Genomic DNA, 15,225 nt, shown 5'->3' on the forward strand with positions numbered 1-15,225 from the left:
TTTAAAAAAATGGCGCCGATTCCTGCGGTCCCGGCGCGCATGCGCTAGGCCCGCTCCCCTTCCCTGCTCCCCCCTGCTCCCCCCCCTGCTCCCAACGTGGGGCGGAAGGGGAAGCAACACGCAGCTCCTCTGTGGGCCCGCTCCCCCCTCCCTGCTCCCCCCTCCCTGCTCCCCCCCTGCTCTCCCCTCCCTGCTCCCAACGTGGGGTGGAGGGGGAAGTAGTAATTAAATAATTCAGCTCCTCCAGCGGCCTGCTTCTCACCGCTTCCCTCCGCGGCCAACTTCTCGCGTCCCACACGAGCTCACCTCCCGTGCCCTCCTTCCCCCCTCCCCCCAGCCCGCGCCCCCAAGCCCACCTCCCGTCCCAGGCAGCTGCCGCAGGGATATCGGGGGCAGGAGGAGCGTCCGGCGGCAACCTGCACCCACCCGGTCAAGGTAAGTCACTGTCAATGTTAGTCACTGTCTCCCACCCAGTCACTGTTAGTCACTGTCACCCACCCACCCAGTCACTGTCACCCACCCACCCAGTCACTGTCACCCACTCAGTCACTGTCACCCACTCAGTCACTGTCACCCACCCAGTCACTTGTCTCCCACCCACCCAGTCACTGTCTCCCACCCACCCAGTCACTGTCTCCCACCCACACAGTCACTGTCTCCCACCCACCCAGTCACTGTCACCCTGTCACCCACCCAGTCACTTGTCACCCTGTCACCCACCCAGTCACTGTCACCCTGTCACCCACCCAGTCACTGTCACCCACCCAGTCACTGTCACCCACCCAGTCACTGTCTCCCACCCACCCAGTCACTGTCACCCACCCAGTCACTTCCCACCCACCCAGTCACTGTCACCCTGTCACCCACCCAGTCACTGTCACCCTGTCGCCCACCCAGTCACTGTGTCCCACCCAGTCACTGTGTCCCACTCAGTCACTGTGTCCCACCCAGTCACTGTGTCCCACCCAGTCACTGTCACCCACCCAGTCACTCTCACCCACCCACCCAGTCACTGTGTCCCACCCAGTCACTGTGTCCCACCCAGTCACTGTCACCTACCCAGTCACTGTCACCCACTCACCCAGTCACTGTCACCCACCCACCCACCCAGTCACTGTCACCCACCCACCCAGTCACTGTCACCCACCCACCCAGTCACTGTCACCCACCCAGCCAGTCACTGTCACCCACCCAGTCACTGTCACCCACCCACCCAGTCACTGTGTCCCACCCACCCAGTCACTGTGTCCCACCCACCCAGTCACTGTGTCCCACCCACCCAGTCACTGTGTCCCACCCACCCAGTCACTGTGTCCCACCCACCCAGTCACTGTGTCCCACCCAGTCACTGTGTCCCACCCAGTCACTGTGTCCCACCCAGTCACTGTCTCCCACCCAGTCACTGTCTCCCACCCAGTCACTGTCTCCCACCCAGTCACTGTCTCCCACCCAGTCACTGTCTCCCACCCACCCAGTCACTGTCTCCCACCCAGTCACTGTCACCCACCCAGTCACTGTCACCCACACAGTCACTGTCACCCACCCAGTCACTGTCACCCACCCACCCAGTCACTGTGTCCCACCCAGTCACTGTCACCCAGTCACTGTCACCCACCCAAGGGGGGAGAGTGATGTGAGGTGCAAGGGGAGAGAGGGATGTGAGGTGCCAGGGGGGAGAGTGATGTGAGGTGCAAGGGGGAGAGGGATGTGAGGTGCAAGGGGGAGAGGGATGTGAGGTGCAAGGGGGAGAGGGATGTGAGGTGCAAGGGGGGAGAGGGATGTGAGGTGCAAGGGGGGGAGAGTGATGTGAGGTGCAAGGGGGAGAGTGATGTGAGGTGCAAGGGGGGGAGAGGGATGTGAGGTGCAAGGGGGGGAGAGGGATGTGAGGTGCAAGGGGGGAGAGGGATGTGAGTTGCAAGGTGGGAGAGGGATGTGAGGTGCAAGGGGGGGAGAGGGATGTGAGGTTCAAGGGGGGAGAGGGATGTGAGGTGTAAGGGGGGAGAGGGATGTGAGGTGCAAGGGGGAGAGGGATGTGAGGTGCAAGGGGGGAGAGGGATGTGAGCTGCAGGGGGGGTGGGATGTGAGCTGCAGGGGGGGTGGGATGTGTGTGGTGTGCAGGGGGTATTGTGTGTTTGATGTGAAGGGGGGTATTGTGTGTGGGTGAGGGGGAGAGATGGGGGTATGAGAGATAGATGGGGAGTATCGCAAAGGTTGATAGTGTTGGGTTTTGGGGGAGATATGAGGATGATGATGATGATGATGATGATGATGATGATGATGATGATGATAGGTGCTGGAGGATAGATGATGATGATGATGATGATGATGATGATGATGATTTTACCCGTGCGGCCCAATTTTTTCTTCCTTGGAGCAGTTCGGCCCTTCGCACTTTACGAGTTGTGCAGGCCTGGTCTAGACCCCCGTGATGTCAGGTGAGAGGGGGGGAGAGGCATGTGAGGTGTAAGGGGGGAGAGGGATGTGAGGTGCAAGGGGGAGAGGGATGTGAGATGCAAGGGGGGAGAGGGATGTGAGGTGCAAGGGGGAGAGGCATGTGAGGTGCAAGGGGGAGAGGGATGTGAGCTGCAGGGGGGGTGGGATGTGAGCTGCAGGGGGGTGGGATGTGTGTGGTGTGCAGGGGGGTATTGTGTGTTTGATGTGAAGGGGGGTATTGTGTGTGGGTGAGGGGGAGAGATGGGGGTATGAGAGATAGATGGGGAGTATCGCAAAGGTTGATAGTGTTGGGTTCTGGGGGAGATATGAGGATGATGATGTAGTGTAACTCTGATTTATTAAAATTTTCCTTAAAAAACAAGCAAGTATCAAACTCAGAGATTTGGCATTTGCTATGTGCGGTTTGAGAATTCTCCTTAGAGAGCGGGTCTCTCACCGTCTTGATCGATGCTCCTCTGCACTGGTGTTTTGGTCCCTTCACTTCACTTCCGCGTCACGTGAGATGACAAAATATCGTCTCGTTTGGATGGGGATCACCAGCTTTCCTCCCAGAGCTCTCATTGGACAGCTGATTAAGCCTCCCCCTACGCATACACCCTACGCGTTTCTCCAATGCAGCTTCCTCAGGGGTTAATGTTGTGATCTCTGTCCCGAACTTTTTATAGACACCTCCCTTGTTTGATTGGTCCAAAAATATGTTCTCATTGACTGTATCTGAGACGCACACAGCACAGGGAACATGTTTTGAATTGAAGCCCCATTATATATATAAATAAACAGAGGCCGCAATACAGACTGTGAATAATACTGGTAATCCCTGTGGGAAAAAACAAATGGATTGTCTAGATGTGGAAGTATGCAGTCCTGATGTAGATTCTGAAATAATAAAGAGAAGCCAATATAGTGAAGTACTATAAGATATATTGTAACACGCAATGGTAGACAGCTACTTACAATGTAGCAGAAGTATTATGTATTTCGGCCATCAATTGCAGCTACAGTGGAGACCACGAGTGTCGGCGTCTCTGCCTCTACACTGGAGCGGTGTAGGTCAGCTGTTTGTGTCCACAGATCGAATCTCGCGCTGTTTCCTCTCCTTTTCTCCCATTAGCTTTTGATGTCGTCACCAGGATGCTGGAAATCTTTACAAAGTGCTGTATAGTTATACAGCTAAAAGTCCACTTTTACTGAACTCCGTTCAGATAAAGGCACTATCAATGACAGTGCAATCTTGATGGCAATATGGATATTAGATAGGCAAGTGCACCCTACGCGTTTCGTCTCGCGTGAGACTTTCTCAGAGGTATAACTATCAGCTCAGCTGGTACACTCAGCAAACTCAGATACTGAGATTCACAGACTTTAAGGCACTGCCGGACATCTGTGGACACCAGTCACTGAAAAATTAAGAGTGCATCAATTTTTGGGTATGCAGACTGTTTATATACATCAGGTTTGCGACACCTGCTTCCATATACCAATGCGTGTCCCAGATAACGGGTGCGCGGCTGCATAGATCCCGAATCAGCGTAATTGGGATTCACCCACAGGAGCAGAGGGATAATTACATTCATACCTTGAAGATTTTTAATATTTACCCATTTGCCGCCGGAGTGGCCAATTACCTTATACATCTCATTTCACCATATGGAATAAATACGGGACTATGGGGTTCATGCAGTAAGAAGCGGAAAGGCAATTCTCGCCACTTTCCCGCCAAAAAAGCCTATCCCTATTCAGTAAGGGGCGAGAAAGTGGCGAGAATCAAAAAATCCAGAAGTTTTGTTGGCGGTTTTGTTTTTCCCGCCGGTTTTGTTTTTCCCGCCGGTGGCGAGGCGAGAAGGCACTTTCCGCCTAAAATTGAAACATTTTCCGCCACGCTGTATTCTAGTAGTGGCGAGTAGCTTAGCGGAGCTATTCGCCACTCTAGAATGGCGTTTTTCTGGCGAATCAGCCACGCAAGAAAAAGTTGGCAAGTTGATGGTGAAAGGCTGCTTATGAGTGGCGGATCGGCACTTAGAAAAATTTCTGGCCTTTTTCCTGGCTGGGATTGATGCCGGGGGTCTCCTGAGCTGATTACATTAATACCAGCACCGGACCCCCCCGGCATGCATCCGAGGCAGGAAAAATGCATTTAAAGGCCACTTCATTACCTTGCGGCTAAACGCTAAGGCAATGAAGGGGTTAAACAGCCGTGCTAGGTTTATTTTGGGTAGCGGGGGTGGGTGAAGGGGGTATTTGGCCCTTGTTGTTTGTTTAGGGCTTGCGGGGGGGGGTTGCGGGTGTGCTTAACCCCTTCACGACTGTAGCAGTTAATACCGCTACGGTCATGAAGGGGTTAAACCCTCCAGCTACCCACCCGCAAGCCCTAAACAAACCACTGTTGTGGCTAATACCCCCTTCACCCACCCCCGCTACTCACAATAAAAAGAAAACACACACAACAGTCCCACACTAACTAAAGGAATATATATATATATATATTTATTACACCAACAACACCTATACCCCCCTAACATGCAGTATAGTAATGGGCAAAATGACTATTATCCACAAATGGATAAAAGTGCATGTGTCCATTTAAAATACATACAGAACAATAAAGACATTAAATACATGTAGCACTCACCCATGTCCGGCTGCCATGATGAAGGCCATCCTCATCTTCATCCTGCCCATGCCCCATCCGCTTCTGCAAAACAGACACAAGAATTAAAAAATCCAATGTAATGTCCCCTAACCCCTTAATCACCCTAGTGGTTATTAACCACTACAGTCATTAAGGGGTTAACCCACCCTCACCCACCACTCGGGGGGCCTACATACCCTCCCCCACTAACCCCCCACCCCGTGAGGCCTAACCACCCTCACCTAATACCCAGCCGGGAGGCCTACCCAAATACCCTTGGGGCCAATACCCCCTCCCCCCACCCCCAGTACCCACAATAAAAACAATACACAGCCCCACAATAAACATCATTCTATTTATTAAATACATAATCCACCCCCTGTGCCCCCCCATAAATACATGATTTATTATTTTACACAAAGTGTTCATACCCCAGGCCCATGTGAGTCCCCGGTGGGCCTGACGGGTCACCTCACAGACCTACAGGTTACCAGTAACATGTTTCACACAGGTTCTGGAGGCCTGTTGGTGGGTCCCGCCAGGCACCATGGCTCACCAAGTGGTCTCCGCGGGTCATTAAGGGGTTAACCCACCATCACCCACATACCCTCCCCCACTACCCCCCCACCCTGTGAGGCCTAACCACCCTCACCCACTACCCACAAGGGAGTCCTGCCACATACCTTTGGGGCCAATACCTCCTCCCCCCACCCCACGCTCTGATTGGCTGCCGTACCATGTGAGGCCGGCCATGTTCCTTTTAATGACGTCATCTTAAAGGCAATTGAAGCAAAGCCATTCTGATTGGCTGTGCTTTCATTGCCTTTAAGTGACGTCATCATTTTTTTTTGCATTGGCCAAAACACATGGTTTTCACGGCCCAAACAGGGCCGTGGGAAATATGACGAAAATGTGACGTCATAGGCCTTTGAAAGCCTATGTCGTCTTATTTTGAAGCAAGACACCGAGGAGGAAGGACCTCCGGAGAAGAAAGAAGACCAGGGCGTGGCAGCAGACGGGAAGAAGACCCCGGAAGAAGATAGAAGAATACAGATGAAGATGGATTACAACTAGAAGACCCCTGGATTGTCGTGTTTTATTATTTTAATGTTTATTATTTTCTGGTTTATTATTTTATGGGTTCCTGTTCGTGGATTGGTTCGTGAGTAAGCTGATCAACGGGAGTCGGTGAGTGGGTCAAGTAATGGTTAGTTTAATAAAGAAATGTATTTAATGTAACTGTGTTTTTTTTTTGCTTTTTTCATGTGTTTATTTTTTTTATTGTACATCATTTCTTGCCACTGTATGTATGTATGTATGTATGTATGTATGTATGTATGTATGTATGTATGTATGTATGTATGTATGTATGTATGTCTAGAGAGATATATACATACAGGGTAAGAAATGATAGTGTTGTAAAAGCTTTCTTTGCACTATTGTAAATGATTGTGGCTATGCTGTTATGCATAGATGTGTGTTAAATGTATTTTATAATTAGATAGATGTAATTTTTGGGCTTCTATGCTGTAATTTAGGTCATGGTGAGGCTTGATTTAGTATATTGTAATTGTTGGTGTCCTATTTTTTATGCTGGTAATTTGTTCTCTGTAATGGTTGCTATAGTTAATTGTGTAATTGGTATGGATGCATTTGATGCTTTCGATTGGATGATTACATTAGATTTGTATAGGAAATTGCATTTTATTTCATTGAGGATGTTATGGATAAGTGGTATTGCCATTGCCAGGATGGCTTAACCCCTTAATTACCTTTGCGGTTAGTACCCGATAAGGTGATTAAGGGGTTCATTGATATGTGAATGGCATTGCAATGTATTGGCTATCTATTATTTTGGCAACGGACCACAAGGATGATGCTGGCGACGGGGCCTTCTTATTGATGAGGTTAGTAGAATTTTCTTATTTATTTATTTAATGTGTTTAATAATGGCCACATAATGCCCACCCGATCACACATACCGGGGCCTGCAACTCGGGAAGCAGGGGGTCCCTGGTCCACAAAGCAATGCGGTTCAGCTCGGGGGACCCCCTGCTCACTGTACAGTATTATTAAATAAATATTCATGCTGCTTCGCTACCGTAGCACATAGCCGCAAAGGTAAGGATTGAGTCTTTATTGATATGTGTGTTTTAGTCATAGTGTAGATGTGCAGAGGGTCTCATGAGCTGAACCGCTTTTGTTTTAGGTCCGGGGACCCCCTGCTTCCCGAGATACAGGCCCCTTACAGCATACAGCAAGTTTAACACGCCAAAAACATGGCTAATTGCTAAACTGGCTAATGCATTTTTTCGCTGCTTACTGCATGATGCCCTATGTCGGTTAACTAATACTCACCTGCAGTGTTGTCAATTGACACCCAATCATGAAATATAACTTTTCCTCAGAGGCAATCTAACCCTCAAGGCTTGATTTCAATCTTCTCAATTATGTAATACAGCTTCACTGGGTCGACATTTTATCTTTGTATGTTATTGCACCTTTTTTTTATATTGCTAGCGGACTATGTTGTCCATATTTTAATACATTTGTTTATATTACTGTATTCACACACTAGGAGTGTGTGCTCTTAATTTTCTGTCTTTTGCACATGTGGATTGGGATTATGTAATCCCTTGAAGAGCTACCTATCTCCCCAGCTATATACACTCCCAGTTTATTCATTTTATAGTGGATTGGGTCACACCTACACTATATATTTCCCAACTATCCGCTAAGATTTATTTATTATATTATATGTGTGCAAACACTCTACTATAGTATTTATCAATATCTTGTGTGCTGTTTTTTTCCTGTTTTCATATATATATATATATATATATATATATATATATATATATATATAGCAGGGTTGCAGACCTGTCTAAAACATGCAAATGAACTATATGCTATATGCTTTACGGTGGAGGTTTTTTTTTGTCACTTTTTTTACCCACCATAACTTAACTAATGTGTGGTGGATACTTATCCAAGCTTCAAATTGCAACACCAGTATAACCAACTTCCCACACTGATACAACCCAAAAGGTTGAAATAGCTGTCTGTGGGTAGGTTTACTAGCTATGCATCTGAACCCAGGCTGTGCTGAAAAGCTGTGCAATGCAGCAAGCATAAGCTTATAGGGGTCCATGTCAAAATGGATTTGAAGCAAAAGGTGGCACTGTGTGCTCATTTGCATGTGATTTCCAAGAATCCCTTGCTGCAGTGGAAGCACTGTGTGCTGTGCGTTAATGGTGAAAGATAGGGTTGCAGACCTGTCTAAGAGATGTGAATGTGCTCACAAGTGATCTTTTTATTTGCTATTGCTATATAGTGGAGGTGTCTTGTCGCCTTCACCCGGCTTAAAAGAGAGTGCTATATCGATGTGTCTTATTTACACAGTATTGGTGCTCATTGTCTCTCTTTACCTTGCCCAGCCATCTGGGCTGGCTATGTGTTTATGCTAGGAGGTGGTAATGAAGGGCACCAGGAACTTTATTAGTACAAACCAGAGCTTTATTTATTCCTTTGAGTAGGTTCCACATATAAGGACATATTCTCTTAAGCAATAATGAGTGGCAAATAATTCCGTTGCATTAGGTATTCTTCCCTGGACAGATTTCACCAGTATCCTAGGGAGGCTCTGGACTTAGTACCCTTAGCTCTGGGTTTACATGATATTCGCTGTCCCTGCGTTTGTATTTGCTTCTTCCCCCCCAGGACCTGTGTCTCCCAAGGAATCAGAAGGGACTCGCATTTAGAGCTAGTCAGTATGGACCAATCTCACGATGCTTTGGAATACTTGATTTAAAAGGATTCCCCCTGGAGAACTTCAGACCATTATTATGGGCTCTGACCAGAAGGGGCACATTCCCTAACAATAAAATAAAAGGGACTAGACATTCTTAATCATGTAGCACTATATATAAACATGACTTACCTATGAACAATGATATCCCTCTTATGATACTCCTCCAGGGACCTGAATTTAGAAATGTCTACCCTCACTATATATACAGTGTTACAGTGGGTGTTAACTCTATGTTTACCATATAAGTTAGTTGCCAAACAATAGCTTGCTAGAATCTTAGCATCTAGTGTTAGCAATGTATTAACCTTTTAGTAGCACTGAGTGGCCAGATAGTCTTGGGTTTCTTATGACTACCCAGTCACTTGGACTACTAAGAAGTTAATATATGAAAAAGGTGATAACACTTTATTTAATTCCATTTTATCATACATTTTTGGTATTGTCCCCACTTTAAGGCATTTTTCATGGTCTGCATGGCAACAACGACAAGATTTTATTTAGAAACATCATGTTATTTGAAGTTATCATAGCGTTATCCTGAAATAATGGGAAAATAATCTTTGGCTAATGAGCTCTATTATGGCTGTTAGTTTTGCTACTAATTATCTTCGTAAATAATGTGAAACTTTTCATATTTTTTGATTTGGTTGATATTTCATTTAAACATTTTACTACTGTAATTGCATATGTTCATAAATTATATATTGTTAATGGTCCTTTATAAATGTAATATTGGCACTCGGATTATGAACGTAAGAGAATAATGCACTACATTCCTTAGCCCTTTTACCCTACACTAACCTAAATTAACATTAGGCTATTTGATTTAATTGATAGGCATTATGATTAGCCTAACGTTAACCCAGTGCTACTCCTTAAATAACGTATGGTTAACATATTTTAGTGTAGTCCGTAATGCTACATATGCTCTGAACTTTCCCTTCAAATAAGACGTGGAGAGACAACTACTGTATGCTCAAAAAGGTGCACACCAGAGATACCTAGTATTTGTATTTATTCAGGGGCAACAGTGTATGCAGCGCCTTACAAAATGACAATACAAGGTAAATAAAATGCAATTGGGGGATAAGTGCAACAGGTAAATGACGATGTAATGCAAACCCTGACCCTTCCAATGAAGAACTTTGTTGGGAAGGTTACAGACACCATAGGAATAAAGGTGCATTATTAAAACGGCAGTCTGTGAGAACAAGGGCATCTAGAGTCAGTAGTAGAAGTGTAAATAATTGAATGATATGCTTCTGATGTGAATATTTATACTTAGTGCTCCGATCACACCAAATTAATTATGTGTTTAATTGATACAAAATGTATTATTTTATTTGCCGTGTAGTACATTATATCCAAATTTATAGTAGATGAGGGGTATATCAACACAACGCATACATTATACTCTGTCTAATGTTAGAAAAACATTTTTGCGACATCCGGACGTATTCAGGCATTGAGGAACTGCAAGGAATCCGCTCCTCCGTTTACTGTTTGCCTTACCTTGCAGTCTTGTGCAGTCCCGGAACACTTCCCCTGATATTTACTGCAGCCTGGATTCACTCACCAAAGCAATACTGCCACACGCCCCTTCTGCCATTGGTTCTCTGACCTTTAAGTGTTGCCTTCCCACAATGCTCCCTGCCGAGCATAGTCCTTCCTGGATGTCTCTGTGTTCTGCCATAAGCCTTGTCTTGTCTGTCTCCTTGGTTCCTGAGACCGGCTGCTAGTGTCACGCAGCGGTCTGTTCCTGTGCTGAAGCGGAGTACTCTCCTTGTTGTCTTCAGCTCCCTGGTTCCTGTGACCGGCTGCTAGTCTCATGCAGCGGTCAGTTCCTGTTTCCTGTGCTGAAGCTGAGTACTCTCCTTGTTACTTCAGCTCCTTGTTTCCTGTGACCAGCTGCTATATTCATGCAGCGGTCTGTTCCTGGTTTCCTGCACTGAAGCGGAGGTTTCCCTGTGTATCTTCAGCTTCCTGGTTCCTGGGGCCTACTCTTTCCCTAATCTAGAGAGGCCGTTTCCTGGTTCCTGCGCTGAAATGGAGGATTCCCCAGCCCGCTCAGGACTCTTGCGCTGAAGCACTGGTTTACCAGTGCAGCTAGGCGGTGTGCTACTCTGGTCTGTCTACCACCTCCTGAGACCAGTACCATGGGCCATGGTCGCTGCACGCGCAGAGGCCACTCCCGCGCTCCTAAGCTGAAGCGGGGCTCTCCTGACTACCTGTTGCCGAACTCCTGCTTGAACAACGTTTACCCTGATGTCTCCAGTCCTGACCCTGGCGTGTCCACTGACGATGCTGTCTTCTCCTATCCTGATCCTGCTACGTACGACTACGAACTGCACAATCCGGATCAGCCTGCGCGGTCTAAGGTCGGTGCTTTTACAACCCCACCTCAGCCACGCAGTCCGACCCAGGTTTGTGGCGAACACAGTCGTGACAGGAACAAGACCAGGTAGTTATATTCTTCAGGGGAATTTTTTAAAATTGATTATACTTCAATAGGTGAACTACAGCAGATTTGCAATGCTATTGGGCCATCACGTTTCAAGATTGTACTATCCTGTTTTCTGGTCTCATTAAACATGCAATTACACTTACCTAAGCATTGCAGATCTCATTTCATATTTCTGAATTCCTTGAGACATTGTGGAAAGTGTTACCTCTATCTCTACGCACCAAGATGAATCATTGTTGTAGTATGATACACGTGAGTACTGGCTGACATCCAGACAAAATTTATAGTTTCTTAACACAGACAAATAGAGGACTCATAGGATATGTTTAACGTTCATGTAAAAAATTAGCTTGGTAAGGAAAAACATATATAAGGCACTAATAAATCAGGAATACAGAGCTTATAATCCTTGGCGCAGACCCTGATATACAATACCAGTCCAATGTGAAAAAACCGTCCTTTGAAAAAGGATGTGGGGGGTCAGTCCCTTATGACAACGAGATTCTCAATGTTCAGTCCTCCATATCAGTCCATGCTGTATTGGAAGAAAAAAGACAAACACACCATTGCTCAGCACAAATAGAGCCCTCTGATTATTGCATGAGGGTGGGATTCTCTATGCTGTGTACTATCTAGTTGTTACACACTGTTTTCTAGACACTCTTTATTTTCATTTTAGGATAGAGGTTTCTGGCACATATTTTTTGGCATTAGTGGTTACTTCACTTTTGCCTCTTAGCCTGCACTGTAAGCACAGTTTAGTCACATTTTTTGTTTTAATAGTTGAGCGCTTTTCTGTGTGGTATTTTTTAGTCAACCAAGTTCACTAATAAATCAGGGCAGTCAATCTTAATGAATGATAATCACACTCTGTAAGAATATAAATGTACCAGTGGAAACTTGTAAAATGAAATAATTTAAACACAATTTACATGGACATGCAACATGTGTCTGAGGAGTTGATTTTCACAAGATCACCTGCAATTTTAGATGCAGTAAATTTAAAATAACCTTGGATTGTGTTCACGATCAATTAGTCAACCATAAATGTGTGTGCTTGTCATGGTTAAATACGATTAAAATAAAAATAAACAGTACAACACTTACAATTTATAAAATCTTCCAATCTCCCCAATACCAGAGCCCAGATGTTATCCTCCGCTAAATCCCGATTGAAGGTATACAGATAATCCCTCACACACGGGGGATGAATGAACTCCCCTGATGAAGCGTTCAACAACATGAAACGCATTGAGGCAATGAGTCATTACGTTCCGTGTTGTATGACGTTGGAGACAGTGACAACGGACACTCCCCCACGAGGATGCCACGACCGGCTGTTTGCTGCTGGTGGTTCAATTTATCGGGACTCTCTCTCAGATATTGTTTTGCCCCCTGTGTGTGTGGGATTATCTGTATGTCATCAATCGGGATTTAGCTGGGAATAACATCTTAGGCTTTGGTCCCGCTGCGACCGGCAGTGCGCACGGCCGCGTTACTCACCTGCAGGGGTTTCTTCCTGAGGCGGTCCCATTCCCCCCTCGCTGCATGGCTCACTACGTGCTGTGATACGTCAGCCGCCAGGGGATGCAAGAGAATTGCGATCCCGAGCGGTGATGCGTCACGTGGTGCCCTGGTGAGCCTATAAGTAGTGGGGGCGGGAGCTGGAGCTGTCAGCCTCCAAAAGGTAAGGTGTGTGTGTGTCGACGGAGGGATCAGCTGTGAGGGCATGTGTAGGGGGGGGGAGCTGCTTACCTTTCAGCCGGCAGCCCGGGAGACCGACCCCCGCTGCAGCCATCCGCTAGGGGGGGAGGGTGTATCGGCCGGGAGCTGTGGAGGGGGTGTATCGGACGGGAGATGTGGAGGGGGGGAGTAGCACGGAGAGCATCAGAGGGCATGTGGGGGTCCCTACTGCAGCCCTGGAGACCCCCGCTGCAGCCCGGGAGTCCCCCGCTGCAGCCCTCTGCTCAAACCACGCCCCCTCCCGGCCGCCGCTCTCTACAGACGGCAGATAGCGGTTAAGTGCCTCTCCACGCGCCGCCCGTCTGCAATGCGGGCGCGTGTTCTGAGGCAGCAGGGCCTTAGCATAAACTCTGGTATTGGGGAGATCGGAACGATTTTATAAATTGTAAGTGTTGTACTATTTATTTTTTACATCAAATATTATCTGTTTTTACTTAAAATGTCTCTCTATGCACATTTTATTTTATTATAGTGCTAGTATTGGCCCCGTTGATCCTGGGAGAAGTGATAAACTGCAGAGCGACAATTATAAGGGACACTAGGAGATCTGGAAGTCAGCGCGCACCTACGACCACGAAAGATTAAAATAAAGGAAAGGTGCATATGGGTGTACCCAATAAGTTAAAATATACAATAACACAATCTTTTATGAAAAATATACAGTATGGCAAATCTTTCACTGTGTTTTGTTTCTGCCTTCCTCTGAATTAATATAACTCCAAATACAAAATGAATATCTCATAAATTAGAATTAAAAAAAAAAAGATTGAACTCGATACATCTATACCTTTTTTTCAACCTAATTTACTTTGTTATTGTTTTACAATAAACATAATTCTTGGGTATACTTATGAAATACTATAGCATGCAGCAGACAACTTACGGACACTGTCACAAGTAGGTGTGGTACCAGAAGAATATTAGAGAGCAACAGAGGAGCAGTAACCATGGTGGAAGGAGATTCCAGTAAACATACAGGAACATGAAGGCACAAATACATTTGGCAAATCAGGACAAATTAATTATTCAGAAATCGCTACCCAATTAGTCATAGAAATTATTCATCAGAAGTATTCATTGTACATTTCTTGATATAAAAGGGAGAAAAAATTATCTTAAAAACAGCACTATCATGATAAAAAAGTATATTCCTGACATTTGATATTTGCCTTTTAAACTGAGTGCAGTGTTGGGAATTTGTAAAAAATTACATTTCTACATTACAGGTCACTGTGGGGAATTCCTTTTCCAAAAAGCAGGGCCATGGACTATAGGGAATACTGATGCAGCAGCCGTTATTCGAACGGCTCACGAATTGGAGAACGATATTATCCCCTAATTCTCCCCGGTTTTGACGCGTTATTTTTTTTAACTGACCGCGGCGCATTAGCTTTCCAAAGCAGGGACCCGTGCTGTGTGAGTGCTACCGACTTCTGCCTTTGTGTAATAGACGCGCAGAAAGAGAGTCTGAATCAGTCCCTCTAACTGCGCGCCTCTCACAGGTGACCGCGGGGTTTTTATTAAAATTCTAAAATTACAGTTTTGTAGCAGGGGGTCTCCTAAGCTGAACAAAGTTTATTTCAGCCTTGGATACCCCCTACTTCCCAAGTTACAGGCCCAGTTATGGGGTGCCGGTATCCCCGCCATGTTAAAATCCTGTGGGTCACGTGACCGCGGGACTAGAGGGATACGGGCACCACATAACTGGGCCAGTAACTCAGGAAGTAGGGGGTCTCCAAGGCTGAAATAAACTTTGTTTAGCTCGGAAGACCCCCTGCTCCCCCACACTAGTATCAACCCCCCCCTTCCAAATAAAAAATCATTACCTTAACGGGACGAAACGCGTCAGAGGTTAGAGGTCTCTCTGTGATGTCCAGCACTTTTTTTTAATAAAGCTGATTTTAACTTAATTTTTTGGCTGAGTTCCTATCTACGCAGTGACCGCCTACAAACTCATCGTTCTCTACTACACAGTACAGTACATTTAAATAAATCACACCCCCGTACCACCAAACACACATACTGTACAGTACATTACATTAATGGTGAAACAGATGTATTATAGGCGCCAATATGATAAAGGATATATCACACCAAATGCAGGGCCAAGGTGAGGCTCAGGAT

Source organism: Ascaphus truei, chromosome 2, assembly GCF_040206685.1.
Source record: "Ascaphus truei isolate aAscTru1 chromosome 2, aAscTru1.hap1, whole genome shotgun sequence".
Lineage (NCBI taxonomy): Eukaryota > Metazoa > Chordata > Amphibia > Anura > Ascaphidae > Ascaphus > Ascaphus truei.